Here is a 25,149-nt window from a genome sequence, read left to right as displayed (position 1 = left end):
ATTGTCCCTCACTGTCTATAATAATCCCCATTGTCCCATCACTGTCTATAATAATCCCCATTGTCCCATCACTGTCTATAATAATCCCCATTGTCCCATCACTGTCTATAATAATTCTCATTGTCCCATCACTGTCTATAATAATCCCCATTGTACCATCACTGTCTATAATAATCCCCTTTGTCCCATCACTGTCTATAATAATCCTCATTGTCTCATCACAATCTATATTAATCCCCATTGTCCCATCACTGTCAATAATAATCCCCATTGTCCCATCACTGTCTATAATAATCCTCATTGTCCCATCACTGTCTATAATAATCCCCATTGTACCATCACTGTCTATAATAATCCCCATTGTCCCATCACTGTCGATAATAATCCCCATTGTCCCATCACTGTCTATAATAGTCCTCATTGTCTCATCACTGTCTATAATAATCCCCATTGTCCCATCACTGTCTATAATAATCCCCATTGTCCCATCACTGTCTATAATAATCCCCATTGTCTCATCACTGTCCATAATAATCCCCATTGACACATCACTGTCTATAATAATCCCCATTATCCCATCACTGTCTATAATAATCCCCATTGTCCCATCACTGTCTATAATAATCCCCATTGTCTCATCACTGTCTATAATAATCCCCATTGTCTCATCACTGTCTATAATAATCCCCATTGTCCCATCACTGTCTATAATAATCCCCATTGTCCCATCACTGTCTATAATAATCTTTATTGTCTCATCACTGTCTATAATAATTCCCATTGTCTCATCACTGTCTATAATAATCCCCATTGTCCCATCACTGTCTATAGTAATCCCCATTGTCCCATCACTGTCTCTAATAATCCTCATTGTCCCATCACTGTCTATAATAATCCCCATTGTCCCGTCACTGTCTATAATAATCCCCATTGTCCCATCATGTCTATATTAATCCCCATTGTCCCATCACGGGCTATAATAATCCTCATTGTCTCATTACTGTCTATAATAATCCCCATTGTCCCATCACTGTCTAAAATAATCCCCATTGTCCCATCACTGTCTGTAATAATCCCCATTGTCCAATCACTGAGGATAATAATCCCCATTGTCCCATCACTGCGTATAATAATCCCCATTGACCCATCACTGTCTATAACAATCCCCATTGTCCCATCACTGTCTATAATAATCCCCATTGTCTCATCACTGTCTATAATAATCCCCATTGCCCCTCACTGTCTATAATAATCCCCATTGTCCCATCACTGTCGATAATAATCCCCATTGTCTCATCACTGTCTATAATAATCCCCATTGTCCCATCACTGTCTATAATAATCCTCATTGTCCCATCACTGTCTATAATAATCCCCATTGTCCCATCACTGTCTATAATAATCCCCATTGTCCCATCACTGTCTATAATAATCCCCATTGTCCCATCACTGTCTATAATAATCCCCATTGTCTCATCACTGTCTATAATAATCCCCATTGTCCCATCACTGTCTATAATAATCCTCATTGTCCCATCACTGTCTATAATAATCCCCATTGTCCCATCATTGTCTATAATAATCCTCATTGTCCCATCACTGTCTATAATAATCCCCATTGTCTCATCACTGCTATAATAATCCCCATTGCCTCATCACTGTCTATAATAATCCCCATTGTCCCATCGCTGTCTATAATAATCCCCATTGTCTCATCACTGCTATAATAATCCCCATTGTCTCATCACTGTCTATAATAATCCCCATTGTCCCATCGCTGTCTATAATAATCCTCATTGTCCCATCTCTGTCTATAATAATCCCCATTGTCTCATCACTGTCTATAATAATCCCCATTGTCCCATCACTGTCTATAATAATCCCCATTGTCTCATCACTGTCTATATTAATCCCCATTGTCCCATCACTGTCTATAATAATCCCCATTGTCTCATCACTGTCGAAAATAATCCCCATTGACCCATCACTGTCTAAAATAATCCCCATTGTCCCATCACTGTCTGTAATAATCCCCATTGTCCAATCACTGACGATAATAATCCCCATTGTCCCATCACTGCGTATAATAATCCCCATTGACCCATCACTGTCTATAACAATCCCCATTGTCCCATCACTGTCTATAATAATCCCCATTGTCTCATCACTGTCTATAATAATCCCCATTGCCCCTCACTGTCTATAATAATCCCCATTGTTTCATCACTGTCTATAATAATCCTCATTGTCCCATCACTGTCTATAATAATCCCCATTGTCCCATGACTGTCTATAATAATCCCCATTGTCCCATCACTGTCTATAATAATCCTCATTGTCTCATCACTGTCTATAATAATCCCTCTTTGTCCCATCACTGTCTATAATAATCCCTCATTGTCCCATCACTGTCTATAATAATCCCTCATTGACCCATCACTGTCTATAATAATCCCCATTGTCCCATCACTGTCTATAATAATCCCCATTGTCCCATCACTGTCTATAATAATCCCCATTGTCTCATCACTGTCTATAATACTCCCCATTGTCCCATCACTGTCTATAATAATCCTCATTGTCCCATCACTGTCTATAATAATCCCCATTGTCCCATCACTGTCTATAATAATCCCCATTGTCCCGTCACTGTCTATAATAATCCCCATTGTCTCATCACTGTATATAATAATCCCCATTGTCCCATCATTGTCTATAATAATCCTCATTGTCCCATCACTGTCTATAATAATCCCCATTGTCCCATCACTGTCTATAATAATCCTCATTGTCCCATCACTGTCTATAATAATCCCCATTGTCCCATCACTGTCTATAATAATCCCCATTGTCCCGTCACTGTCTATAATAATCCCCATTGTCTCATCACTGTATATAATAATCCCCATTGTCCCATCATTGTCTATAATAATCCTCATTGTCCCATCACTGTCTATAATAATCCCCATTGTCCCATCACTGTCTATAATAATCCCCATTGTCCCATCACTGTCTATAATAATCCCCATTGTCTCATCACTGTCTATAATAATCCCCATTGTCCCATCACTGTCTATAATAATCCTCATTGTCCCATCACTGTCTATAATAATCCCCATTGTCCCATCACTGTCTATAATAATCCCCATTGTCCCATCACTGTCTATAATAATCCCCATTGTCTCATCACTGTATATAATAATCCCCATTGTCCCATCATTGTCTATAATAATCCTCATTGTCCCATCACTGTCTATAATAATCCCCATTGTCTCATCACTTCTATAATAATCCCCATTGCCTCATCACTGTCTATAATAATCCCCATTGTCCCATCGCTGTCTATAATAATCCCCATTGTCTCATCACTGCTATAATAATCCCCATTGTCTCATCACTGTCTATAATAATCCCCATTGTCCCATCGCTGTCTATAATAATCCTCATTGTCCCATCTCTGTCTATAATAATCCCCATTGTCTCATCACTGTCTATAATAATCCCCATTGTCCCATCACTGTCTATAATAATCCCCATTGTCTCATCACTGTCTATATTAATCCCCATTGTCCCATCACTGTCTATAATAATCCCCATTGTCTCATCACTGTCGAAAATATTCCCCATTGACCCATCACTGTCTAAAATAATCCCCATTGTCCCATCACTGTCTGTAATAATCCCCATTGTCCAATCACTGACGATAATAATCCCCATTGTCCCATCACTGCGTATAATAATCCCCATTGACCCATCACTGTCTATAACAATCCCCATTGTCCCATCACTGTCTATAATAATCCCCATTGTCTCATCACTGTCTATAATAATCCCCATTGCCCCTCACTGTCTATAATAATCCCCATTGTTTCATCACTGTCTATAATAATCCTCATTGTCCCATCACTGTCTATAATAATCCCCATTGTCCCATCATTGTCTATAATAATCCCTCTTTGTCCCATCACTGTCTATAATAATCCCTCATTGTCCCATCACTGTCTATAATAATCCCTCATTGACCCATCACTGTCTATAATAATTCCCATTGTCTCATCACTGACTATAATAATCCCCATTGTCCCATCACTGTCTATAATAATCCCCATTGTCCCATCACTGTCTATAATAATCCCCATTGTCCCATCACTGTCTATAATAATCCCCATTGTCTCATCACTGTCTATAATACTCCCCATTGTCCCATCACTGTCTATAATAATCCTCATTGTCCCATCACTGTCTCTAATAATCCCCATTGTCCCATCACTGTCTATAATAATCCCCATTGTCCCGTCACTGTCTATAATAATCCCCATTGTCTCATCACTGTATATAATAATCCCCATTGTCCCATCATTGTCTATAATAATCCTCATTGTCCCATCACTGTCTATAATAATCCCCATTGTCTCATCACTGCTATAATAATCCCCATTGCCTCATCACTGTCTATAATAATCCCCATTGTCCCATCATTGTCTATAATAATCCTCATTGTCCCATCACTGTCTATAATAATCCCCATTGTCTCATCACTGCTATAATAATCCCCATTGTCTCATCACTGTCTATAATAATCCCCATTGTCTCATCACTGTCTATAATAATCCCCATTGTCCCATCACTGTCTATAATAATCCCCATTGTCCCATCACTGTCTATAATAATCTTTATTGACTCATCACTGTCTATAATAATTCCGATTGTCTCATCACTGTCTATAATAATCCCCATTGTCCAATCACTGACTATAATAATCCCCATTGTCCCATCACTGCGTATAATAATCCCCATTGACCCATCACTGTCGAGAACAATCCCCATTGTCCCATCACTGTCTATAATAATCCCCATTGTCTCATCACTGTCTATAATAATCCCCATTGCCCCTCACTGTCTATAATAATCCCCATTGTCCCATCACTGTCGATAATAATCCCCATTGTCTCATCACTGTCTATAATAATCCCCATTGTCCCATCACTGTCTATAATAATCCCCATTGTCCCATCACTGTCTATAATAATCCCAATTGTCCCATCACTGTCTCTAATAATCCTCATTGTCCCATCACTGTATATAATAATCCCCATTGTCTCATCACTGTCTATAATAATCCCCATTGACCCATCACTGTCTATAATAATCCCCATTATCCCATCACTGTCTATAATAATCCCCATTGTCCCATCACTGTCTATAATAATCCCCATTGTCCCATCACTCTCTATAATAATCTTTATTGTCTCATCACTGTCTATAATAATCCCCATTGTCTCATCACTGTCTATACCAATCCCCATTGTCCCATCACTGTCTATAATAATCCCCATTGTCCCATCACTGTCTATAATAATCCTCATTGTCCCATCACTGTCTATAATAATCCCCATTGTCCCATCACTGTCTATAATAATCCCCATTGTCCCATCACTGTCTATAATAATCCCCATTGTCCCATCACTGTCTATAATAATCCTCATTGTCTCATCACTGTCTATAATAATCTCCATTGTCTCATCACTGTCTATAATAATCCCCATTGTCCCATCACTGTCCATAATAATCCCCATTGTCTCATCACTGTCTATAATAATCCCCATTGACCCATCACTGTCTATAATAATCCCTATTATCCCATCACTGACTATAATAATCCCCATTGTCCCACCACTGTCTATAATAATCCCCATTGTCTCATCACTGTCTATAATAATCCCCATTGTCTCATCACTCTCTATAATAACCCCCATTGTCCCATCACTGTCTATAATAATCCCCATTGTCCCATCACTGTCTATAATAATCTTTATTGTCTCATCACTGTCTATAATAATCCCCATTGTCTCATCACTCTCTATAATAAGCCCCATTGTCCCATCACTGTCTATAATAATCCTCATTGTCCCATAACTGTCTATATTAATCCCCATTGTCTCATCACTGTCGAAAATAATCCCCATTGACCCATCACTGTCTAAAATAATCCCCATTGTCCCATCACTGTCTGTAATAATCCCCATTGTCCAATCACTGACTATAATAATCCCCATTGTCCCATCACTGCGTATAATAATCCCCATTGACTCATCACTGTCGAGAACAATCCCCATTGTCCCATCACTGTCTATAATAATCCCCATTGTCTCATCACTGTCTATAATAATCCCCATTGCCCCTCACTGTCTATAATAATCCCCATTGTCCCATCACTGTCGATAATAATCCCCATTGTCTCATCACTGTCTATAATAATCCCCATTGTCCCATCACTGTCTATAATAATCCTCATTGTCCCATCACTGTCTATAATAATCCCCATTGTCCCATCACTGTCTATAATAATCCCCATTGTCCCATCACTGTCTATAATAATCCCTATTGTCTCATCACTGTATATAATAATCCCCATTGTCCCATCATTGTCTATAATAATCCTCATTGTCCCATCACTGTCTATAATAATCCCCATTGTCTCATCACTGCTATAATAATCCCCATTGTCTCCTCACTGTCTATAATAATCCCCATTGTCCCATCGCTGTCTATAGTAATCCTCATTGTCCCATCTCTGTCTATAATAATCCCCATTGTCTCATCACTGTCTATAATAATCCCCCTTGACTCATCACTGTCTATAATAATCCACATTGTCCCATCACTGTCTATAATAATCTTCATTGTCCCATCACTGTCTACAATAATCCCCATTGTCTCATCACTGTCTATAATAATTCCCATTGACTCATCACTGTCTATAATAATCCCCATTGTCCCATCACTGTCTATAATAATCCCCATTGTCTCATCACTGTCTATAATAGTCCCCATTGTCTCATCACTGTCTATAATAATCCCCATTGTCCCATCACTGTCTATAAAAATCCTCATTGTCCCATCACTGTCAAAATAATCCCCATTGTACCATCACTGTCTATAATAATCCCCATTGTCCCATCACTGTCGATAATAATCCCCATTGTCCCATCACTGTCTATAATAGTCCTCATTGTCTCATCACTGTCTATAATAATCCCCATTGTCCCATCACTGTCTATAATAATCCCCATTGTCCCATCACTGTCTATAATAATCCCCATTGTCTCATCACTGTCGATAATAATCCCCATTGACCCATCACTGTCTATAATAATCCCCATTATCCCATCACTGTCTATAATAATCCCCATTGTCCCACCACTGTCTATAATAATCCCCATTGTCTCATCACTGTCTATAATAATCCCCATTGTCTCATCACTGTCTATAATAATCCCCATTGTCCCATCACTGTCTATAATAATCCCCATTGTCCCATCACTGTCTATAATAATATTTATTGTCTCATCACTGTCTATAATAATTCCCATTGTCTCATCACTGTCTATAATAATCCCCATTTTCCCATCACTGTCTATAATAATCCCCATTGTCCCATCACTGTCTCTAATAATCCTCATTGTCCCATCACTGTCTATAATAATCCCCATTGTCCCATCACTGTCTATAATAATCCCCATTGTCCCATCACTGTCTATATTAATCCCCATTGTCCCATCACGGTCTATAATAATCCTCATTGTCTCATTACTGTCTATAATAATCCCCATTGTCTCATCACTGTCTATAATAATCCCCATTGTCCCATCACTGTCTATAATAATCCCCACTGTCCCATCACTGTCTATAATAATCCCCATTGTCTCATCACTGTCTATAATAATCCCCATTGACCCATCACTGTCTATAATAATCCCCATTCTCCCACCACTGTCTATAATAATCCCCATTGTCTCATCACTGTCTATAATAATCCCCATTGTCTCATCACTGCCTATAATAATCCCCATTGTCCCACCACTGTCTATAATAATCCCCATTGTCTCATCACTGTCTATAATAATCCCCATTGACTCATCACTGTCTATAATAATCCGCATTGTCCCATCACTGTCTGTAATAATCCCAATTGTCCCATCACTGTCTACAATAATCCACATTGTCCCATCACTGTCTATAATAATCCCCATTGTTCCATCACTGTCTATAATAATCCCCATTGTCCCATCACTGTCTATATTAATCCCCACTGTCCCATCACTGTCTAAATAATCCCCATTGTCCCATCACTGTCTATAATAATCCCCATTGTCCCACCACTGTCTATAATAATCCCCATTGTCTCATCACTGTCTATAATAATCCCCATTGTCTCATCACTGCCACAATAATCCGCATTGTCCCATCACTGTCTGTAATAATCCCAATTGTCCCATCACTGTCTATAATAATCCCCATTGTCCCTCACTGTCTATAATAATCCCTATTGTCCCATCACTGTCTATAATAATCCCCGTTGTCCCATCACTGTCTATAATAATCCCCATTGTCCCATCACTGTCTATAATAATCCCCATTGTACCATCACTGTCTATAATAATCCCCATTGTCTCATCACTGTCTATAATAATCCCCATTGTCCCATCACTGTCTATAATAATCCCTATTGTCTCATCACTGTCTATATTAATCCCCATTGTCCCATCACTGTCTATAATAATCCCCATTGTCTCATCACTGTCGAAAATAATCCCCATTGACCCATCACTGTCTAAAATAATCCCCATTGTCCCATCAATGTCTGTAATAATCCCCATTGTCCAATCACTGACTATAATAATCCCCATTGTCCCATCACTGCGTAAAATAATCCCCATTGACCCATCACTGTCTATAACAATCCCCATTGTCCCATCACTGTCTATAATAATTCCCATTGTCTCATCACTGTCTATAATAATCCCCATTGCCCCTCACTGTCTATAATAATCCCCATTGTCCCATCACTGTCGATAATAATCCCCATTGTCTCATCACTGTCTATTATAATCCCCATTGCCCCTCACTGTCTATAATAATCCTCATTGTCCCATCACTGTCTATAATAATCCCCATTGTCCCATCACTGTCTATAATAATCCCCATTGTCCCATCACTGTCTATAATAATCCCCATTGTCTCATCAGTGTCTATAATAATCCCCATTGTCCCATCATTGTCTATAATAATCCTCATTGTCCCATCACTGTCTATAATAATCCCCATTGTCTCCACACTGCTATAATAATCCCCATTGTCTCATCACTGTCTATAATAATCCCCATTATCCCATCACTGACTATAATAATCCCCATTGTCCCACCACTGTCTATAATAATCCCCATTGTCTCATCACTGTCTATAATAATCCCCATTGACCCATCACTGTCTATAATAATCCCCATTCTCCCACCACTGTCTATAATAATCCCCATTGTCTCATCACTGTCTATAATAATCCCCATTGTCTCATCACTGCCTATAATAATCCCCATTGTCCCACCACTGTCTATAATAATCCCCATTGTCTCATCACTGTCTATAATAATCCCCATTGACTCATCACTGTCTATAATAATCCGCATTGTCCCATCACTGTCTGTAATAATCCCAATTGTCCCATCACTGTCTACAATAATCCACATTGTCCCATCACTGTCTATAATAATCCCCATTGTTCCATCACTGTCTATAATAATCCCCATAGTCCCATCACTGTCTATATTAATCCCCACTGTCCCATCACTGTCTAAATAATCCCCATTGTCCCATCACTGTCTATAATAATCCCCATTGTCCCACCACTGTCTATAATAATCCCCATTGTCTCATCACTGTCTATAATAATCCCCATTGTCTCATCACTGCCACAATAATCCGCATTGTCCCATCACTGTCTGTAATAATCCCAATTGTCCCATCACTGTCTATAATAATCCCCATTGTCCCTCACTGTCTATAATAATCCCTATTGTCCCATCACTGTCTATAATAATCCCCGTTGTCCCATCACTGTCTATAATAATCCCCATTGTCCCATCACTGTCTATAATAATCCCCATTGTCCCATCACTGTCTATAATAATCCCCATTGTCTCATCACTGTCTATAATAATCCCCATTGTCCCATCACTGTCTATAATAATCCCTATTGTCTCATCACTGTCTATATTAATCCCCATTGTCCCATCACTGTCTATAATAATCCCCATTGTCTCATCACTGTCGAAAATAATCCCCATTGACCCATCACTGTCTAAAATAATCCCCATTGTCCCATCAATGTCTGTAATAATCCCCATTGTCCAATCACTGACTATAATAATCCCCATTGTCCCATCACTGCGTAAAATAATCCCCATTGACCCATCACTGTCTATAACAATCCCCATTGTCCCATCACTGTCTATAATAATTCCCATTGTCTCATCACTGTCTATAATAATCCCCATTGCCCCTCACTGTCTATAATAATCCCCATTGTCCCATCACTGTCGATAATAATCCCCATTGTCTCATCACTGTCTATTATAATCCCCATTGCCCCTCACTGTCTATAATAATCCTCATTGTCCCATCACTGTCTATAATAATCCCCATTGTCCCATCACTGTCTATAATAATCCCCATTGTCCCATCACTGTCTATAATAATCCCCATTGTCTCATCAGTGTCTATAATAATCCCCATTGTCCCATCATTGTCTATAATAATCCTCATTGTCCCATCACTGTCTATAATAATCCCCATTGTCTCCACACTGCTATAATAATCCCCATTGTCTCATCACTGTCTATAATAATCCCCATTATCCCATCACTGACTATAATAATCCCCATTGTCCCACCACTGTCTATAATAATCCCCATTGTCTCATCACTGTCTATAATAATCCCCATTGTCCCATCACTGTCTATAATAATCTTTATTGTCTCATCACTGTCTATAATAATCCCCATTGTCCCATCACTGTCTATAATAATCCTCATTGTCCCATAACTGTCTATATTAATCCCCATTGTCCCATCACTGCCTAAATAATACCCATTGTCCCATCACTGTCTATAATAATCCCCATTGTCGCATCACTGTCTATAATAATCCTCATTGTCCCATCACTGTCTATAATAATCCTCATTGTCCCATCACTGTCTATAATAATCCCAATTGTCCCATCACTGTCTATAATAATCCCCATTGTCCCATCACTGTCTATAATAATCCCCATTGTCTCATCACTGTCTATAATAATCCCCATTGACCCATCACTGTCTATAATAATCCCCATTGTCCCATCACTGTCTATAATAATCCCCATTGTCCCATCACTGTCTATAATAAACTTTATTGTCTCATCACTGTCTATAATAATCCCCATTGTCCCATCACTGTCTATAATAATCCTCATTGTCCCATAACTGTCTATATTAATCCCCATTGTCCCATCACTGTCTAAATAATCCCCATTGTCCCATCACTGTCTGTAATAATCCCCATTGTCCAATCACTGACTATAATAATCCCCATTGTCCCATCACTGCGTAAAATAATTCCCATTGACCCATCACTGTCTATAACAATCCCCATTGTCCCATCACTGTCTATAATAATCCCCATTGTCTCATCACTGTATTTAATAATCCCCATTGCCCCTCACTGTCTATAATAATCCCGATTGTCCCATCACTGTCGATAATAATCCCCATTGTCTCATCACTGTCTATAATAATCCCCATTGCACCTCACTGTCTATAATAATCCTCATTGTCCCATCACTGTCTATAATAATCCCCATTGTCCCATCACTGTCTATAATAATCCCCATTGTCCCATCACTGTCTATAATAATCCCCATTGTACCATCACTGTCTATAATAATCCCCTTTGTCCCATCACTGTCTATAATAATCCTCATTGTCTCATCACAATCTATAATAATCCCCATTGTCCCATCACTGTCTATAATAATCCCCATTGTCCCATCACTGTCTATAATAATCCTCATTGTCCCATCACTGTCTATAATAATCCCCATTGTACCATCACTGTCTATAATAATCCCCATTGTCCCATCACTGTCGATAATAATCCCCATTGTCCCATCACTGTCTATAATAGTCCTCATTGTCTCATCACTGTCTATAATAATCCCCATTGTCCCATCACTGTCTATAATAATCCCCATTGTCCCATCACTGTCTATAATAATCCCCATTGTCTCATCACTGTCGATAATAATCCCCATTGACCCATCACTGTCTATAATAATCCCCATTATCCCATCACTGTCTATAATAATCCCCATTGTCCCACCACTGTGTATAATAATCCCCATTGTCTCATCACTGTCTATAATAATCCCCATTGTCTCATCACTGTCTATAATAATCCCCATTGTCACATCACTGTCTATAATAATCCCCATTTTCCCATCACTGTCTATAATAATCCCCATTGTCCCATCACTGTCTCTAATAATCCTCATTGTCCCATCACTGTCTATAATAATCCCCATTGTCCCATCACTGTCTATAATAATCCCCATTATCCCATCACTGTCTATATTAATCCCCATTGTCCCATCACGGTCTATAATAATCCTCATTGTCTCATTACTGTCTATAATAATCCCCATTGTCTCATCACTGTCTATAATAATCCCCATTGTCCCATCACTGTCTATAATAATCCCCATTGTCCCATCACTGTCTATAATAATCCCCATTGTCTCATCACTGTCTATAATAATCCCCTTGACCCATCACTGTCTATAATAATCCCCATTGTCCCACCACTGTCTATAATAATCCCCATTGTCTCATCACTGTCTATAATAATCCCCATTGTCTCATCACTGCCTATAATAATCCCCATTGTCCCACCACTGTCTATAATAATCCCCATTGTCCCATCACTGTCTATAATAATCCCCATTGTCTCATCACTGTCTATATTAATCCACATTGTCCCATCACTGTCTATAATAATCCCCATTGTCCCATCACTGTCTATTATAATCCCCATTGTCCCATCACTGTCTATATTAATCCCCACTGTCCCATCACTGTCTAAATAATCCCCATTGTCCCATCACTGTCTATAATAATCCCCATTGTCCCACCACTGTCTATAATAATCCCCATTGTCTCATCACTGTCTATAATAATCCCCATTGTCTCATCACTGTCACATTAATCCGCATTGTCCCATCACTGTCTGTAATAATCCCAATTGTCCCATCACTGTCTATAATAATCCCCATTGTCCCTCACTGTCTATAATAATCCCTATTGTCCCATCACTGTCTATAATAATCCCCGTTGTCCCATCACTGTCTATAATAATCCCCATTGTCCCATCACTGTCTATAATAATCCCCATTGTCCCATCACTGTCTATAATAATCCCCATTGTCTCATCACTGTCTATAATAATCCCCATTGTCCCATCACTGTCTATAATAATCCCTATTGTCTCATCACTGTCTATATTAATCCCCATTGTCCCATCACTGTCTATAATAATCCCCATTGTCTCATCACTGTCGAAAATAATCCCCATTGACCCATCACTGTCTATAATAATCCCCATTGTCCCATCACTGTCTATATTAATCCCCATTGTCCCATCACGGTCTATAATAATCCTCATTGTCTCATTACTGTCTATAATAATCCCCATTGTCTCATCACTGTCTATAATAATCCCCATTGTCCCATCACTGTCTATAATAATCCCCATTGTCCCATCACTGTCTATAATAATCCCCATTGTCTCATCACTGTCTATAATAATCCCCTTGACCCATCACTGTCTATAATAATCCCCATTGTCCCACCACTGTCTATAATAATCCCCATTGTCTCATCACTGTCTATAATAATCCCCATTGTCTCATCACTGCCTATAATAATCCCCATTGTCCCACCACTGTCTATAATAATCCCCATTGTCTCATCACTGTCTATAATAATCCCCATTGTCTCATCACTGTCTATAATAATCCGCATTGTCCCATCACTGTCTGTAATAATCCCAATTGTCCCATCACTGTCTACAATAATCCACATTGTCCTATCACTGTCTATAATAATCCCCATTGTCCCATCACTGTCTATAATAATCCCCATTGTCCCATCACTGTCTATATTAATCCCCACTGTCCCATCACTGTCTAAATAATCCACATTGTCCCATCGCTGTCTATAATAATCCCCATTGTCCCACCACTGTCTATAATAATCCCCATTGTCTCATCACTGTCTATAATAATCCCCATTGTCTCATCACTGTCACAATAATCCGCATTGTCCCATCACTGTCTGTAATAATCCCAATTGTCCCATCACTGTCTATAATAATCCCCATTGTCCCTCACTGTCTATAATAATCCCTATTGTCCCATCACTGTCTATAATAATCCCCGTTGTCCCATCACTGTCTATAATAATCCCCATTGTCCCATCACTGTCTATAATAATCCCCATTGTCCCATCACTGTCTATAATAATCCCCATTGTCTCATCACTGTCTATAATAATCCCCATTGTCCCATCACTGTCTATAATAATCCCGATTGTCTCATCACTGTCTATATTAATCCCCATTGTCCCATCACTGTCTATAATAATCCCCATTGTCTCATCACTGTCGAAAATAATCCCCATTGACCCATCACTGTCTAAAATAATCCCCATTGTCCCATCACTGTCTGTAATAATCCCCATTGTCCAATCACTGACTATAATAATCCCCATTGTCCCATCAATGCGTAAAATAATCCCCATTGACCCATCACTGTCTATAACAATCCCCATTGTCCCATCACTGTCTATAATATCCCCATTGTCTCATCACTGTCTATAATAATCCCCATTGCCCCTCACTGTCTATAATAATCCCCATTGTCCCATCACTGTCGATAATAATCCCCATTGTCTCATCACTGTCTATTATAATCCCAATTTCCCCTCACTGTCTATAATAATCCCCATTGTCCCATCACTGTCTATAATAATCCCCATTGTCCCATCACTGTCTATAATAATCCCCATTGTCTCATCAGTGTCTATAATAATCCCCATTGTCCCATCATTGTCTATAATAATCCTCATTGTCCCATCACTGTCTATAATAATCCCCATTGTCTCCACATTGCTATAATAATCCCCATTGTCTGATCACTGTCTACAATAATCCCCATTATCCCATCACTGACTATAATAATCCCCATTGTTCCACCACTGTCTATAATAATCCCCATTGTCTCATCACTGTCTATAATAATCCCCATTGTCCCATCACTGTCTATAATAATCTTTATTGTCTCATCACTGTCTATAATAATCCCCATTGTCCCATCACTGTCTATAATAATCCTCATTGTCCCATAACTGTCAATATTAATCCCCATTGTCCCATCACTGCCTAAATAATCCCCATTGTCCCATCACTGTCTATAATAATCCCCATTGTCGCATCACTGTCTATAATAATCCTCATTGTCCCATCACTGTCTATAATAATCCTCATTGTCCCATCACTGTCTATAACAATCCCCATTGTCCCATCACTGTCTATAATAATCCCCATTGTCCCATCACTGTCTATAATAATCCCCATTGTCTCATCACTGTCTATAATAATCCCCATTGACCCATCACTGTCTATAATAATCCCCATTGTCCCATCACTGTCTATAATAATCCCCATTGTCCCATCACTGTCTATAATAATCTTTATTGTCTCATCACTGTCTATAATAATCCCCATTGTCCCATCACTGTCTATAATAATCCTCATTGTCCCATAACTGTCTATATTAATCCCCATTGTCCCATCACTGTCTAAATAATCCCCATTGTCCCATCACTGTCTGTAATAATCCCCATTGTCCAATCACTGACTATAATAATCCCCATTGTCCCATCACTGCGTAAAATAATCCCCATTGACCCATCACTGTCTATAACAATCCCCATTGTCCCATCACTGTCTATAATAATCCCCATTGTCTCATCACTGTATATAATAATCCCCATTGCCCCTCACTGTCTATAATAATCCCCATTGTCCCATCACTGTCGATAATAATCCCCATTGTCTCATCACTGTCTATAATAATCCCCATTGCACCTCACTGTCTATAATAATCCTCATTGTCCCATCACTGTCTATAATAATCCCCATTGTCCCATCACTGTCTATAATAATCCCCATTGTCCCATCACTGTCTATAATAATCTCCATTGTACCATCACTGTCTATAATAATCCCCTTTGTCCCATCACTGTCTATAATAATCCTCATTGTCTCATCACAATCTATAATAATCCCCATTGTCCCATCACTGTCTATAATAATCCCCATTGTCCCATCACTGTCTATAATAATCCTCATTGTCCCATCACTGTCTATAATAATCCCCATTGTACCATCACTGTCTATAATAATCCCCATTGTCCCATCACTGTCGATAATAATCCCCATTGTCCCATCACTGTCTATAATAGTCCTCATTGTCTCATCACTGTCTATAATAATCCCCATTGTCTCATCACTGTCTATAATAATCCCCATTGTCCCATCACTGTCTATAATAATCCCCATTGTCTCATCACTGTCGATAATAATCCCCATTGACCCATCACTGTCTATAATAATCCCCATTATCCCATCACTGTCTATAATAATCCCCATTGTCCCACCACTGTCTATAATAATCCCCATTGTCTCATCACTGTCTATAATAATCCCCATTGTCTCATCACTGTCTATAATAATCCCCATTGTCCCATCACTGTCTATAATAATCCCCATTGTCCCATCACTGTCTATAATAATCTTTATTGTCTCATCACTGTCTATAATAATTCCCATTGTCTCATCACTGTCTATAATAATCCCCATTTTCCCATCACTGTCTATAATAATCCCCATTGTCCCATCACTGTCTCTAATAATCCTCATTGTCCCATCACTGTCTATAATAATCCCCATTGTCCCATCACTGTCTATAATAATCCCCATTGTCCCATCACTGTCTATATTAATCCCCATTGTCCCATCACGGTCTATAATAATCCTCATTGTCTCATTACTGTCTATAATAATCCCCATTGTCTCATCACTGTCTATAATAATCCCCATTGTCCCATCACTGTCTATAATAATCCCCACTGTCCCATCACTGTCTATAATAATCCCCATTGTCTCATCACTGTCTATAATAATCCCCATTGACCCATCACTGTCTATAATAATCCCCATTCTCCCACCACTGTCTATAATAATCCCCATTGTCTCATCACTGTCTATAATAATCCCCATTGTCTCATCACTGCGTATAATAATCCCCATTGTCCCACCACTGTCTATAATAATCCCCATTGTCCCATCACTGTCTATAATAATCCCCATTGTCCCATCACTGTCTATATTAATCCCCATTGTCCCATCACGGTCTATAATAATCCTCATTGTCTCATTACTGTCTATAATAATCCCCATTGTCTCATCACTGCGTATAATAATCCCCATTGACTCATCACTGTCTATAATAATCCGCATTGTCCCATCACTGTCTGTAATAATCCCAATTGTCCCATCACTGTCTACAATAATCCACATTGTCCCATCACTGTCTATAATAATCCCCATTGTTCCATCACTGTCTATAATAATCCCCATTGTCCCATCACTGTCTATATTAATCCCCACTGTCCCATCACTGTCTAAATAATCCCCATTGTCCCATCACTGTCTATAATAATCCCCATTGTCCCACCACTGTCTATAATAATCCCCATTGTCTCATCACTGTCTATAATAATCCCCATTGTCTCATCACTGCCACAATAATCCGCATTGTCCCATCACTGTCTGTAATAATCCCAATTGTCCCATCACTGTCTATAATAATCCCCATTGTCCCTCACTGTCTATAATAATCCCTATTGTCCCATCACTGTCTATAATAATCCCCGTTGTCCCATCACTGTCTATAATAATCCCCATTGTCCCATCACTGTCTATAATAATCCCCATTGTCCCATCACTGTCTATAATAATCCCCATTGTCTCATCACTGTCTATAATAATCCCCATTGTCCCATCACTGTCTATAATAATCCCTATTGTCTCATCACTGTCTATATTAATCCCCATTGTCCCATCACTGTCTATAATAATCCCCATTGTCTCATCACTGTCGAAAATAATCCCCATTGACCCATCACTGTCTAAAATAATCCCCATTGTCCCATCAATGTCTGTAATAATCCCCATTGTCCAATCACTGACTATAATAATCCCCATTGTCCCATCACTGCGTAAAATAATCCCCATTGACCCATCACTGTCTATAACAATCCCCATTGTCCCATCACTGTCTATAATAATCCCCATTGTCTCATCACTGTCTATAATAATCCCCATTGCCCCTCACTGTCTATAATAATCCCCATTGTCCCATCACTGTCGATAATAATCCCCATTGTCTCATCACTGTCTATTATAATCCCTATTGCCCCTCACTGTCTATAATAATCCTCATTGTCCCATCACTGTCTATAATAATCCCCATTGTCCCATCACTGTCTATAATAATCCCCATTGTCCCATCACTGTCTATAATAATCCCCATTGTCTCATCACTGCGTATAATAATCCCCATTGACTCATCACTGTCTATAATAATCCGCATTGTCCCATCACTGTCTGTAATAATCCCAATTGTCCCATCACTGTCTACAATAATCCACATTGTCCCATCACTGTCTATAATAATCCCCATTGTTCCATCACTGTCTATAATAATCCCCATTGTCCCATCACTGTCTATATTAATCCCCACTGTCCCATCACTGTCTAAATAATCCCCATTGTCCCATCACTGTCTATAATAATCCCCATTGTCCCACCACTGTCTATAATAATCCCCATTGTCTCATCACTGTCTATAATAATCCCCATTGTCTCATCACTGCCACAATAATCCGCATTGTCCCATCACTGTCTGTAATAATCCCAATTGTCCCATCACTGTCTATAATAATCCCCATTGTCCCTCACTGTCTATAATAATCCCTATTGTCCCATCACTGTCTATAATAATCCCCGTTGTCCCATCACTGTCTATAATAATCCCCATTGTCCCATCACTGTCTATAATAATCCCCATTGTCCCATCACTGTCTATAATAATCCCCATTGTCTCATCACTGTCTATAATAATCCCCATTGTCCCATCACTGTCTATAATAATCCCTATTGTCTCATCACTGTCTATATTAATCCCCATTGTCCCATCACTGTCTATAATAATCCCCATTGTCTCATCACTGTCGAAAATAATCCCCATTGACCCATCACTGTCTAAAATAATCCCCATTGTCCCATCAATGTCTGTAATAATCCCCATTGTCCAATCACTGACTATAATAATCCCCATTGTCCCATCACTGCGTAAAATAATCCCCATTGACCCATCACTGTCTATAACAATCCCCATTGTCCCATCACTGTCTATAATAATCCCCATTGTCTCATCACTGTCTATAATAATCCCCATTGCCCCTCACTGTCTATAATAATCCCCATTGTCCCATCACTGTCGATAATAATCCCCATTGTCTCATCACTGTCTATTATAATCCCTATTGCCCCTCACTGTCTATAATAATCCTCATTGTCCCATCACTGTCTATAATAATCCCCATTGTCCCATCACTGTCTATAATAATCCCCATTGTCCCATCACTGTCTATAATAATCCCCATTGTCTCATCAGTGTCTATAATAATCCCCATTGTCCCATCATTGTCTATAATAATCCTCATTGTCCCATCACTGTCTATAATAATCCCCATTGTCTCCACACTGCTATAATAATCCCCATTGTCTCATCACTGTCTATAATAATCCCCATTATCCCATCACTGACTATAATAATCCCCATTGTCCCACCACTGTCTATAATAATCCCCATTGTCTCATCACTGTCTATAATAATCCCCATTGTCCCATCACTGTCTATAATAATCTTTATTGTCTCATCACTGTCTATAATAATCCCCATTGTCCCATCACTGTCTATAATAATCCTCATTGTCCCATAACTGTCTATATTAATCCCCATTGTCCCATCACTGCCTAAATAATACCCATTGTCCCATCACTGTCTATAATAATCCCCATTGTCGCATCACTGTCTATAATAATCCTCATTGTCCCATCACTGTCTATAATAATCCTCATTGTCCCATCACTGTCTATAATAATCCCAATTGTCCCATCACTGTCTATAATAATCCCCATTGTCCCATCACTGTCTATAATAATCCCCATTGTCTCATCACTGTCTATAATAATCCCCATTGACCCATCACTGTCTATAATAATCCCCATTGTCCCATCACTGTCTATAATAATCCCCATTGTCCCATCACTGTCTATAATAATCTTTATTGTCTCATCACTGTCTATAATAATCCCCATTGTCCCATCACTGTCTATAATAATCCTCATTGTCCCATAACTGTCTATATTAATCCCCATTGTCCCATCACTGTCTAAATAATCCCCATTGTCCCATCACTGTCTGTAATAATCCCCATTGTCCAATCACTGACTATAATAATCCCCATTGTCCCATCACTGCGTAAAATAATTCCCATTGACCCATCACTGTCTATAACAATCCCCATTGTCCCATCACTGTCTATAATAATCCCCATTGTCTCATCACTGTATTTAATAATCCCCATTGCCCCTCACTGTCTATAATAATCCCGATTGTCCCATCACTGTCGATAATAATCCCCATTGTCTCATCACTGTCTATAATAATCCCCATTGCACCTCACTGTCTATAATAATCCTCATTGTCCCATCACTGTCTATAATAATCCCCATTGTCCCATCACTGTCTATAATAATCCCCATTGTCCCATCACTGTCTATAATAATCCCCATTGTACCATCACTGTCTATAATAATCCCCTTTGTCCCATCACTGTCTATAATAATCCTCATTGTCTCATCACAATCTATAATAATCCCCATTGTCCCATCACTGTCTATAATAATCCCCATTGTCCCATCACTGTCTATAATAATCCTCATTGTCCCATCACTGTCTATAATAATCCCCATTGTACCATCACTGTCTATAATAATCCCCATTGTCCCATCACTGTCGATAATAATCCCCATTGTCCCATCACTGTCTATAATAGTCCTCATTGTCTCATCACTGTCTATAATAATCCCCATTGTCCCATCACTGTCTATAATAATCCCCATTGTCCCATCACTGTCTATAATAATCCCCATTGTCTCATCACTGTCTATAATAATCCCCATTGACCCATCACTGTCTATAATAATCCCCATTATCCCATCACTGTCTATAATAATCCCCATTGTCCCACCACTGTCTATAATAATCCCCATTGTCTCATCACTGTCTATAATAATCCCCATTGTCTCATCACTGTCTATAATAATCCCCATTGTCACATCACTGTCTATAATAATCCCCATTTTCCCATCACTGTCTATAATAATCCCCATTGTCCCATCACTGTCTCTAATAATCCTCATTGTCCCATCACTGTCTATAATAATCCCCATTGTCCCATCACTGTCTATAATAATCCCCATTGTCCCATCACTGTCTATATTAATCCCCATTGTCCCATCACGGTCTATAATAATCCTCATTGTCTCATTACTGTCTATAATAATCCCCATTGTCTCATCACTGTCTATAATAATCCCCATTGTCCCATCACTGTCTATAATAATCCCCATTGTCCCATCACTGTCTATAATAATCCCCATTGTCTCATCACTGTCTATAATAATCCCCTTGACCCATCACTGTCTATAATAATCCCCATTGTCCCACCACTGTCTATAATAATCCCCATTGTCTCATCACTGTCTATAATAATCCCCATTGTCTCATCACTGCCTATAATAATCCCCATTGTCCCACCACTGTCTATAATAATCCCCATTGTCTCATCACTGTCTATAATAATCCCCATTGTCTCATCACTGTCTATAATAATCCGCATTGTCCCATCACTGTCTGTAATAATCCCAATTGTCCCATCACTGTCTACAATAATCCACATTGTCCCATCACTGTCTATAATAATCCCCATTGTCCCATCACTGTCTATTATAATCCCCATTGTCCCATCACTGTCTATATTAATCCCCACTGTCCCATCACTGTCTAAATAATCCCCATTGTCCCATCACTGTCTATAATAATCCCCATTGTCCCACCACTGTCTATAATAATCCCCATTGTCTCATCACTGTCTATAATAATCCCCATTGTCTCATCACTGTCACATTAATCCGCATTGTCCCATCACTGTCTGTAATAATCCCAATTGTCCCATCACTGTCTATAATAATCCCCATTGTCCCTCACTGTCTATAATAATCCCTATTGTCCCATCACTGTCTATAATAATCCCCGTTGTCCCATCACTGTCTATAATAATCCCCATTGTCCCATCACTGTCTATAATAATCCCCATTGTCCCATCACTGTCTATAATAATCCCCATTGTCTCATCACTGTCTATAATAATCCCCATTGTCCCATCACTGTCTATAATAATCCCTATTGTCTCATCACTGTCTATATTAATCCCCATTGTCCCATCACTGTCTATAATAATCCCCATTGTCTCATCACTGTCGAAAATAATCCCCATTGACCCATAACTGTCTATAATAATCCCCATTGTCCCATCACTGTCTATATTAATCCCCATTGTCCCATCACGGTCTATAATAATCCTCATTGTCTAATTACTGTCTATAATAATCCCCATTGTCTCATCACTGTCTATAATAATCCCCATTGTCCCATCACTGTCTATAATAATCCCCATTGTCCCATCACTGTCTATAATAATCCCCATTGTCTCATCACTGTCTATAATAATCCCCTTGACCCATCACTGTCTATAATAATCCCCATTGTCCCACCACTGTCTATAATAATCCCCATTGTCTCATCACTGTCTATAATAATCCCCATTGTCTCATCACTGCCTATAATAATCCCCATTGTCCCACCACTGTCTATAATAATCCCCATTGTCTCATCACTGTCTATAATAATCCCCATTGTCTCATCACTGTCTATAATAATCCGCATTGTCCCATCACTGTCTGTAATAATCCCAATTGTCCCATCACTGTCTACAATAATCCACATTGTCCCATCACTGTCTATAATAATCCCCATTGTCCCATCACTGTCTATAATAATCCCCATTGTCCCATCACTGTCTATATTAATCCCCACTGTCCCATCACTGTCTAAATAATCCACATTGTCCCATCACTGTCTATAATAATCCCCATTGTCCCACCACTGTCTATAATAATCCCCATTGTCTCATCACTGTCTATAATAATCCCCATTGTCTCATCACTGTCACAATAATCCGCATTGTCCCATCACTGTCTGTAATAATCCCAATTGTCCCATCACTGTCTATAATAATCCCCATTGTCCCTCACTGTCTATAATAATCCCTATTGTCCCATCACTGTCTATAATAATCCCCGTTGTCCCATCACTGTCTATATTAATCCCCATTGTCCCATCACTGTCTATAATAATCCCCATTGTCCCATCACTGTCTATAATAATCCCCATTGTCTCATCACTGTCTATAATAATCCCCATTGTCCCATCACTGTCTATAATAATCCCGATTGTCTCATCACTGTCTATATTAATCCCCATTGTCCCATCACTGTCTATAATAATCCCCATTGTCTCATCACTGTCGAAAATAATCCCCATTGACCCATCACTGTCTAAAATAATCCCCATTGTCCCATCACTGTCTGTAATAATCCCCATTGTCCAATCACTGACTATAATAATCCCCATTGTCCCATCAATGCGTAAAATAATCCCCATTGACCCATCACTGTCTATAACAATCCCCATTGTCCCATCACTGTCTATAATAATCCCCATTGTCTCATCACTGTCTATAATAATCCCCATTGCCCCTCACTGTCTATAATAATCCCCATTGTCCCATCACTGTCGATAATAATCCCCATTGTCTCATCACTGTCTATTATAATCCCAATTGCCCCTCACTGTCTATAATAATCCCCATTGTCCCATCACTGTCTATAATAATCCCCATTGTCCCATCACTGTCTATAATAATCCCCATTGTCTCATCAGTGTCTATAATAATCCCCATTGTCCCATCATTGTCTATAATAATCCTCATTGTCCCATCACTGTCTATAATAATCCCCATTGTCTCCACATTGCTATAATAATCCCCATTGTCTGATCACTGTCTACAATAATCCCCATTATCCCATCACTGACTATAATAATCCCCATTGTTCCACCACTGTCTATAATAATCCCCATTGTCTCATCACTGTCTATAATAATCCCCATTGTCCCATCACTGTCTATAATAATCTTTATTGTCTCATCACTGTCTATAATAATCCCCATTGTCCCATCACTGTCTATAATAATCCTCATTGTCCCATAACTGTCAATATTAATCCCCATTGTCCCATCACTGCCTAAATAATCCCCATTGTCCCATCACTGTCTATAATAATCCCCATTGTCGCATCACTGTCTATAATAATCCTCATTGTCCCATCACTGTCTATAATAATCCTCATTGTCCCATCACTGTCTATAACAATCCCCATTGTCCCATCACTGTCTATAATAATCCCCATTGTCCCATCACTGTCTATAATAATCCCCATTGTCTCATCACTGTCTATAATAATCCCCATTGACCCATCACTGTCTATATTAATCCCCATTGTCCCATCACTGTCTATAATAATCCCCATTGTCCCATCACTGTCTATAATAATCTTTATTGTCTCATCACTGTCTATAATAATCCCCATTGTCCCATCACTGTCTATAATAATCCTCATTGTCCCATAACTGTCTATATTAATCCCCATTGTCCCATCACTGTCTAAATAATCCCCATTGTCCCATCACTGTCTGTAATAATCCCCATTGTCCAATCACTGACTATAATAATCCCCATTGTCCCATCACTGCGTAAAATAATCCCCATTGACCCATCACTGTCTATAATAATCCCCATTGCACCTCACTGTCTATAATAATCCTCATTGTCCCATCACTGTCTATAATAATCCCCATTGTCCCATCACTGTCTGTAATAATCCCCATTGTCCCATCACTGTCTA

The sequence above is a fragment of the Pristiophorus japonicus genome, unplaced genomic scaffold (assembly GCF_044704955.1).
Source record: "Pristiophorus japonicus isolate sPriJap1 unplaced genomic scaffold, sPriJap1.hap1 HAP1_SCAFFOLD_144, whole genome shotgun sequence".
Classification (NCBI taxonomy): Eukaryota; Metazoa; Chordata; class Chondrichthyes; family Pristiophoridae; genus Pristiophorus; species Pristiophorus japonicus.
This window is presented reverse-complemented; position numbering follows the sequence as displayed.